This window comes from Hyla sarda, chromosome 8 (genome assembly GCF_029499605.1).
Source record: "Hyla sarda isolate aHylSar1 chromosome 8, aHylSar1.hap1, whole genome shotgun sequence".
Taxonomy (NCBI): domain Eukaryota; kingdom Metazoa; phylum Chordata; class Amphibia; order Anura; family Hylidae; genus Hyla; species Hyla sarda.
In genome coordinates this window covers 60119266-60129316 of record NC_079196.1, presented here as the reverse complement: position 1 = coordinate 60129316, position 10051 = coordinate 60119266, and the positions used below count along the sequence as shown (strand labels likewise).

The 10051-nt window shown below is 45.6% G+C and overlaps 1 long non-coding RNA gene across 1 annotated transcript in view; it reads right to left on the bottom strand.

Moving 5' to 3' along the window:
* Window positions 1-352: 352 nt before the first annotated feature.
* LOC130284675 (uncharacterized) overlaps window positions 353-10051 on the bottom strand; it is a 106878-nt gene continuing 97179 nt past the window's right edge. The window contains exon 3 of the long non-coding RNA XR_008847116.1: window positions 353-457. This is a non-coding gene — a long non-coding RNA (uncharacterized LOC130284675). The remainder of the gene's footprint in view (window positions 458-10051) is intronic.

The window sequence follows — 10051 nt, the reverse complement described above, 5'->3', positions numbered from 1 at the left end:
CCCCTTATTTTCAGTATCAGCCAGATACCAACCAAGCAGCAACAGCCTGATGTTAACAGGGTGGGCAAGGAGCATTGTTACTGGCCCTCCCCAGCCTAAAAAACAACAGCCTGTTACCGCCTAGACCCAAAAGCTCCATATTTGAAGCTCCGGGCCTGTTGATACTGGTTCTTCGGGGCACCCCTGGGGCAATGGGTAAGGGGTAATAATAGGAGGATAGCGCTAGCTGTTTTTGGGGCTAACGCTAAGCCCCAGCTTAGTTATGGATTCCGTCTATTAGACAGCTTCCACTACTAAGCCTAATAATTCCATTATAAAAAACAAGACACATTGAAAAAAAAAATTTTATTAAAAAAAACACTCCCCCACAGCCCTCATTAACTCTTTTATTGAAAAAAAAATTGCTGGTCATCATCGCAATCCACCGAATCTGATGTAGTCTTCAGCATTCACGTATCTGAAATGAGAAGAAGAGACAAAAAAAGGTTAGTACATTTTTGGAGAGCGCACATAATACTGTGTGTTCCTAAACAGGGAGCCTCCAATTTTTGCTAAACTACAACTCCTATCATGGGGGGCTGTAGTTAAACAACAACTGGAGCCTCCCTGTTTGGGAACACACTGGCAGAAAGGCTCTGTACCCATTATGCAAAACGCATAATGAGAACATAGTCAGGTCTGAACTGTGTAGCCCCACCCCTTAATTACATCATTACTAGGGGGCAGAGCAGTAAAGGTTGCAGGAGTGAGCCCCCTTTCAATCCACCCCTCAGCTCCTGGACTATAACTCCCATCATGAACAGAGTCTGCCCCATGATGGGAGTAGTAGTCAAAGGGCAGAGGGACATATCGAAAGGGGGTCACTCCTGAGACCCCCCTGTGACCTTTACTGCTCAGCCTCCTAGTGATGACTTCATCAGGGGGCAGAGCTACACAGTCCAGGCTTGACTATGTTCTCATTATGTGTTTTGCATAATGGATCACAGCAGTTCATTCTCCAGAGACCTGCTGTGATCCACATTTATTAACTTTAAAAGCCAGCGGCACATGCGGCTCCACTGCGCGGCCCGACGGCTCCAGGCCACTGTATACATCTTTTATTGGCGGATAACACACACCCTCATATTCACAGGAAAATATGAGGAAAAAAAATGTATGCAAAATTAATTACTTGGAAGCTCTGAACTATATGCCTCATCATTCCCCCAACTTCGATTCCCCCTGCTCCTCAGTTTGCCCACCCCCCTCTTCCCCGTGCCACATCATTCCTCCCCTTTTATCAGCCCCTGTGCCACATTTACCCCCCCTCTGATCCTCTGTGTGCCTCCTTTCCCCTGTGATTCCCCTTGCTCATCATTTCCCTCAGCGCATCACCCCCCCCTCTGATTCATCATTCCCGCTGCTCATAATCCCCCTGCACATTATTTCCCCCCCTTGCTCATAATCCCCCCTGCTCATCATTACCCCCCTCTGCCTCATCATCCTCCCCCTGCTCATTTTCGCCCCCTTCTTCATAATCCCCACCGGGAGACAGGAGCTCTGATTGGTGAATAGATTTTCACCAATCAGAGTTCTCGTCTCCCGGGCGGGGATTATGAAATGTTATACAGTATACAGGAGCCAGTGGGCAGCGCAGTGGAGCCGCATGTACTGCCGGCTTTTACTGTTAATAAATGCGTATCGCAGTGGGTATCTGGAGAATGGCCCTGTGCGATCTGAAACCTCAGCCCCTGGACAACAACTCCCATCATGGGCAGAGTCTGTCCATGATGGGAATAGTAGTCCTAACTGTCCCAAAATAGTTAATATAATTCTCAGATGCCTTAGAACACTTTGGTACGTGTCCTCCGTGGTGGTATATATGTTACGCCGAGCGCTCCGGGTCCCCGCTCCTCCTTTACCTTGTCACAGCGTCCCGTTCAGACCTACTGACCGGGAGCGCTGCGCTAGTGTCTCTGGCAGTCCCAGCCTGCTTACCCGACCTGTTCCCCGTTTGTCCAGTCCCGGCGTGCGTGGCCCCGCTCCCCAGGGTGCGCTTGCCGGCTCTCTGCGATTTAAAGGGCCAGTGCGCCGCTGATTGGCGCCTGGCCCAATTAGTAACTTCACCTGTGCCCTAGCCTATATTACCTCACTTCCCCTTCCCAGTATTGCCGGATCTTGTTGCCATTGTGCCAGTGAAAGCGTTCCTTGTGTGTCCCAAGCCAGTGTTCCAGACCTTCTGCCGTTGCCCCTGACTGCGATCCTTGCTGCCTGCCCTGACCTTCTGCTACTTCCGACCTTGCTCTTGCCTAATCCTTTGTACCGCGCCTATCTCAGCCGTCAGTCGGGGTTGAGTCGCTATCAGGTGGAACGACCTGGGGGTTACCTGCCACAGCAAGTCCATCCCGCTTTGCGGCGGGCTCTGGTGAATACCAATAACCCCTTAGAGTCCCTTCCCCTGGTACGGCCCACGTCATCACCCCACTGACACAGAGGATCCACCACCAGTATCCTCACAGTACCCGGATCCTGACAGTAGATCCGGCCATGGATCCCGCTGAGGTTCCGCTGCCAGTTGTCGCTGACCTTACCACGGTGGTCGCCCAGCAGTCTCAACAGATAGCGCAACAAGGACATCAGCTGTCTCAACTGACTGTTATGCTGCAACAACTTTTACCACAGCTTCAGCAACCATCTCCTCCGCCAGCTCCTGCACCTCCTCCGCAGCGAGTGGCTGCTTCCAGCCTCCGCTTGTCCCTGCCGGACAAATTTGATGGGGACTCTAAACAATGCCGTGGTTTTCTCTCGCAATGTTCCCTGCATTTGGAGATGATGTCGGACCAATTTCCCACAGAACGGTCAAAGGTGGCTTTCGTGGTTAGTCTCCTGTCTGGGAAGGCCTTGTCATGGGCCACACCGCTCTGGGACCGCAAGGATCCTGTCACTGCCACTGTTCAGTCCTTCTTCGCTGAGGTTCGTAGTGTCTTCGGGGAACCAGCCCGAGCCTCTTCTGCCGAAACTGCCTTGTTGAACCTTGTCCAAGGAAATTCTTCAGTGGGCGAATACGCCATCCAATTTCGTACCCTCGCCTCTGAATTATCTTGGAACAATGAGGCCCTCTGCGCGACCTTCAAAAAAGGCCTATCCAGTAACATCAAAGATGTGCTGGCCGCACGAGAAATTCCTGCCAACCTGCATGAACTTATCCATTTGGCCCCCCGCATTGACATGCGTTTTTCCGAAAGACGCCAGGAGCTCCGTCAGGATATGGACTTTGTTCGCACCAGGCAATTTCTCTCCCCGGATCCTCTCTTCTCAAGTCCACTGCAATCTGTTCCTGTGCCTTCTGCCGTGGAGGCTATGCAAGTAGACCGGTCTCGCCTGACCCTACAAGAGAGGACACGCCGCAATGAGAATCTATGCCTGTACTGTGCCAGTACCGAACACTTCCTGAAGGATTGTTCTATCCGTCCTCCGCGTCAGGAAAGACGCACTCCGATTCCGCACAAAGGTGAGACAGCTCTAGGTGTGAACTCTGCTTCTCCACGTCTTACTGTGCCTGTGTGGATTTCTTCTTCTGCTAACTCCTCCTTAGTTGCAGACATAAACAGACCAGAGTTACAAAAGCAGCTACAATAGTATATACCAGTGGGTACAAAACATCCATATGCAGTGATCACATAACTATCCAATATAGCTCAGAGACTAGGCAATGTGAAAAGGCACCACGTGGTATATTCCTATCCCCAAATAGGGGTCACTGTCACCCTTATTGTCCCGGTACTTTACTGTTAAGATCAGTGGCCACTCACCCATGTCAGTAGCTGGATTTGCGTCTGGACCCCGAGCGGGCTTTCGCTCCAGATGTCACTTGTGATGAAGTGGATGACCTTGTTAACCAATCGATGAAGGCAGATGGGTTGCCGGTCGATACACGACCACTAGCTGATAACGGGAGCTCAGGCCTCTCGCTGTAACTCCTGCTGCCACTCGCCCTTGTTGCCTGGACTTTGACAGTATCTAGGCCCTTGACAGATTAACAGGTACAAAAGAGTACACTACTTAGATGTACGTATGTGGTATGCACTTAAGAGGGCAGAAAAATGTGGTACAGTATGCTTAAAAAACATATTTTAGTAAAACACCAGCCCGTGATTACTTTTGCCTGGACTTTCACAGTATCTAGGCCCTTGACAGATTAACAGGTACAAAATAGTTCACTACTTAGATGTAGGTATTTTTTTATACTATATAATAAACCAAGTTGACTCTCACTTGAATCATAAAAAAATAACTTTTATTAAAGTACACTTTAAAAAACAGTATCAATGATTATGAGGATGTAAGCCAAAGTTGCAGACATAAACATACCAGAGTTACAAAAGCAGCTACAATAGTATATACCAGTGGGTACAAAACATCCATATGCAGTGACCACATAACTATCCAATATAGCTCAGAGACTAGGCAACGTGAAAAGGCACCACGTGGTATATTCCTATCCCCAAATAGGGGTCACTGTCACCCTTATTGTCCCGGTAGTTTACTGTTAAGATCAGTGGTCACTCACCCATGTCAGTAGCTGGATTTGCGTCTGGACCCCGAGCGCGGTTTCGCTCCTTCTTGAGGAAGGAGCGAAACCGCGCTCGGGGTCCAGACGCAAATCCAGCTACTGACATGGGTGAGTGACCGTTGATCTTAACAGTAAACTACCTGTGACTGGCTGCTGATAGGCTGCATCCTGCATGTGATTCCCAGCATTCCTTGCCCCATGTACTGACATTTTAGATGCCCTGGAGCCTGGACTGAAGTAAATGGAGTTTAATGAAGCGACGATTTCATGAAATTCGTAATGAATTCAGGTTTGTCAGCTTCGATTCGCTCATCTCTAATATTTTTGCTAATAAGTCAGAGTAACTTAATTGTGGTAAGGAGAGCTACTGCCTAATGTTTTCGTATGTGTATATAGCTCTATGCTAAAATGATGGAAACATATCAGGGTACTGCTACAGTGTGCCGGGATTCTGCGCCTTTAAATGTGCATGCACAGCTGAGATTCTCCAATTTCTGCCACTGAATCAGTATAATTGGGAATGTCATACATAAGATTGTGAACTGTATATGACCTTCGGCTGCTGAGGTAGAAGAGTAGGGATGTGGCATAGCTACACAGACATGCTTTATATGTTTTGTGCCAGCTTCTCAACAAATGATTCATTCCTTGCCCTGGTGCCTGGCAGACAGGCCAGCATACTCCATAAATTAAATGATGTGCTGCATTCAGCTCGGCATATTCATTGCAGGCAAATTTAATGAACAACTTTTGCTTAAACATAGTGACTAGGCAAATTACTTTCAATGTGCATTTGAATTTATACATTGTTAATTATTAGAATTTACTAGTTTCCAGTGCGAGAACGGTAGCGATGATGATCATTATTATAGGCGACTATAACTTCTTCACTGTTTGTATTAATTAATTGGAGAACGACTATAAACATGTCTTCTGGTTTGAGACAAAAGTTTTACAGTGTTAGAAATGTTTATGTTCCTCTGTTTTTCTTTCAATGTAGTAGAACTGGATATTATCATGTGGTCATTTAGTGTTGATGCTATTCCGGGCAACGTGTCACGCTATATGGAGGGAGGGTGAGGTATTCACAGTTTTTAAAAATAGAGCTTTTGTCTGTATTAAAATAAAGAATATAAAACTAATTAACATAAGCGGACGAGGTAAGCAACCCTCTGATCACTGACTGGCTGAGTAGGCCAGCAGTGGAGGGAGCGGGGAAGGTGAGTATAGGTTTTTATCTATTTTACAGCAATCTGAGCTAAATTATTAAATAAACACAACCGGAATACGTGTGTTTTTCCCCACTATGTTAAACAGAAATTATTTGCCTTAGTAGGTGCTCTCAGCTATTGAGCATTATAGTGTATAGTTCATGTTGAAGTAATGTTTGGTTCCATTATTCTGATTGGGGACCTTTAACCCAACTTTAAAAGGAACCTGTTACCAGATTTTACCCTGTATAACTGGTGGCATGTGGGATGTGCATCGTTCTGAAATAGTCTTGGAGCTTTGGGTTGTTATCACCCATACTCATGATTAATCTAAAAGAGAAAGGAGGAACGCTCCATAGTGTATAAAAATACCCGAGGTCGGGGTAAAGATATATGAATCACGGCTGCTTACCTAGTGTGGTTGTGTAGATCCTACACAACAATGATGAGCGTATGTTAAAATATCAGGTAGGGAACTGTCTGCAGCCCTCAAGCTTTTCAATTCAGCAATCGAATAGTGTAGGCTTCTATGTAGTTAGCAGCAAGATTTGAGTGGCGCTGACAGACCCAGATCAGACACAACGGGAAACATACAAAGGATTTATTTACCAAGATGCAATGAGTTTCGCTGCGCATGGCAGCTTCCTCAGTCATGGTTCCTGTTGTGCCTGATCTGGGTTCGTCAGCACCACCCGAATCTTCATGCATGATTGACAGCCTGGGCACAGTTGGCGTCACCACTCTGCTCCCTCAGGCCCAGAAGTTGCTTCATGCCCAGATATATCACTGCTTTTGGAGCTGTGTGAGATTTCTGTAAAGAGAGGGAGCAGAGCAATGGCTTCGGCCTTGCATGACCGTCAATCATGCATGAGTAGGAGTGATTACAGTCCAGAGCTGTGTGATGACTACTGATGCAGTACACCCCGATGACTACTTGTGCCTCATTACCATATGACGTGAGACATTTAAAACTACATTTTTCACTCTTGCAGACCTCAGCCTGTTTCCTGACTATGTGTCCTTTCAACTATTTTGTACCTACCTTGCCTTTCCAGAGTATAACCCAAACTTTGTACATTGAACATGTGTTGCCATGGATCTGTTGCCATGGATATGTCCCCTGCCCTCGGTGTCCCCTGATGTCTCTCGGTTCACTGTACTGACCGCTACCTAACTTGGACCTGGAAGCCTCCTACAGCAAAGTTTAGATCCCTGTATATGGGTTACAAGGCGAAAACCATGGGGCTGCTTAGACAGTGCCTTTGGATATGTCTCACAGTCAAACCAGTAAGGTGGCATAGAAGGGCCACAAGTGTAGCCCATTACAGTACCTGGTACGCATCTGATTTTACCAACTTTATAGAAAGCACCATAGTGGAATTGCCATCTGAAAGTTCCTATCCACACAAGTACAGCGAATGGCTGTCTCCCCAGTTTCCATTGAGAATGAATAGAGTGGTGGTTCACCTTGTAGGACCAGCTGCAACATTCTAACAGGAGACTGGAGTCCTTGTTCTTGAAATCACAGTGGTTCTGACTGCTGGAGCCCTGTGCACGGGGGATAACTTTGCCAAATGGGAAAACCCCTTTTAATATACAGTGGTTCCTCAACATACGATGGTAATCCGTTCCAAACCGACCATCGTTTGTTGAAACCATCGTATGTTGAGGGATCCGTGCAATGTAAAGTATAGGACAGTGGTCTACAACCTGTGGACCTCCAAATGTTGCAAAACTGCAACACCCAGCATGCCCGGACAGCCGTTGACTGTCGGGGCATGCTGGGAGTTGTAGTTTTGCAACATCTGGAGTTCCGCAGGTTGAAGACCACTGGTATTGGAAGCTGTACTCACCTGTCCCCGCCGCTACGGACCGTCACCGCTGCCCTGGATGTCGCCTTCCATTGCTGTTGCCGCGTCCCCGGGGTGTCCCTGATGCTCCGGCAAGGCCTCTGCTTCTCCGGCATCCTCACTCTCTGTCGCCGCCATCACGCCGCTCCTATTGGATGATGGGACGGCATGCGCAGCGACGTTATGACGACGATGGAGAGCACTGACGATGCAGGGGATCCCGAAGAGGACGCGCCGGAGCCCCGAGGACAGGTAAGTGATCATCAGCGGACCACATGGGGCACCGTAAACGGCTATCCGGTGGCAGCTGAAGCAGTCTGCGCTGCCGGGTAGCCGTTTACAGGATGGCCCCGACATACAAAAGCATCGTATGTTGATGCTGCCTTCAACATGCGATGGCCTCTGAGAGGCCATCACATGTTGAAATTATCGTATGTCGGGGCCATCGTAGGTCGGGGGGTCACTGTACTGTCAAGGAGGCTGACTGTGAAACTTGATTATAGTAAGATTTACCTTTAAGAAACAAAGTGGCTGAATGCAGGATTTTTATGAAACATTGTTTTTTTTATGTATCCTAAGACCACCAGTTCCGTCCATTTAAAATCATTAATTTAAGCAGCACATTATTAACTGAAAAATTGTATCATATTTAAATATGATATGTGTCCATTTATATAAAACAATCCAATATATTTTACAAAAAAAAATAAGACTCAGGAAAGTCATCATCCAATTCTGTGTGAATTGTTCCTCTAGCAACAGACGGATGTCACGTACTTTGTTTTGTTGCTATTGTCTTCCTTGTAGACAAACTATCATGTTAATTGCTGGCGGAGGATACTGGGGCTATAAGTGACCTTGGAATGCAATTAAGTGTAATGCAAAATAGGAAGACAGAGTAATTGGATGGAACTCTGAGCAAAGTCAACAGAAAGTCATAAAATGGTAATCAGGATTGTCGAGGCTTATTTCATATTCAAAAAAGGCTCCGACATTCCAGTCTGTAAAACTATTACAAAGTCACATGGAAGGGATGACCACAGTAATTGTATTTGCTAGTTCATATCTTGTTTTCATCAATGAACTCTAGCCCTTGAACCCAGGGTGAAATGTTTTTCTTTCCCCCCCCCCCCTCTTTTTATTAACATATTACAAATGTTACGAGGAGCCAACAAATGATTTAGGGTTCAGCAAGAAAGGGAAAGTAATTTTGAACCTTTGGAGGATTTATATTTATTTAAAAGGTCATCTAGCATTTTCTAATGTAGCTGATCTATTACATATAATGATTAGCATTATGGTTATTGCACACATAAGTCTCCGTGATTGATTTCTGAGATTGAGTCGCAATAGAAGTGTATACCGTGTATTATGGATGTGCTTCTGCAAGCAGCCTTATTGCATACTGTTAAATAGCTATTTTTGTGGCAGTAGACTAAATCCATTTTTGAAAGTTATTCCATCATGATGATTTACTTATATGAGGTACACAGCTGTGCATTGACTTTGCAGTCAAGATGGATCTTTGTACTAAGCAAACTGGTATGTTCATTGGTGTGATGTATAGAGGTATAGAGGATACCTTCCACAACTGTCAGGTATTGCTGGGTTTTCCCTCAATACTATAGTGACTGTACTTTAGCATAAACCAATGGTCTCTGAACCTTTCTCTCTCCATCTGTTACGACTCCCGGGATGCCTTTCCAACCTTGGACTGTTAAAAAGCCACAGGTTGGACACCACTTGTGTAGGCTGCTGAACTGTGGGTGCATACTATTGTAGGAGATGAATTAACTAAAAATGTCTAATTCTAAGCCAATGTAAACTTAAGGTGGCCATACATTTTCAATAACGTACGTTTGTCTGATTGGGTGGTCAGGAGGTTAGGGCACTGCTGAACGTTTTTGTTTTCTCTATGGGAAGTTGAGGAATAAGCAGCAGACACCTCTGGCTTATCCCTTTTGAAAAAATTGGGTTGGGTAGTAAAAATCCAACGTGCTCAACCCTTATCTACACCAATGTCATCTGCCATACACCTTAGAAAGTTGGGCAAAGCCACCAAAGTATAAGGTTTAGGGCACCTTAAAGGTACATTCACATTTACCCACTGTGGATTCCAAGCAAAGAATATAGTCAGTTTTCATACATGAAATCATACTCACACTCATACACTGCCTACAGACCAAATTTCAAGCACAAAGCTCAATAACTTCATGCTATGAAATTACCTGTGGATTTTTGTGAAATTTGCAGTAAGTTAGGTAAGTGTGAACATACCCTAACACACAAGATTTATCGTAGTGGCTAAGGCTGATTGATAAATCAATATGTACCAAAAAAAAAAAGAAATTTGACTGAAAAGGGAACCTTAAAATTAAACTTTATTCAACCAGATAAAAATTATTAGATATAGAAAATATTAATACAAAAAAACACCA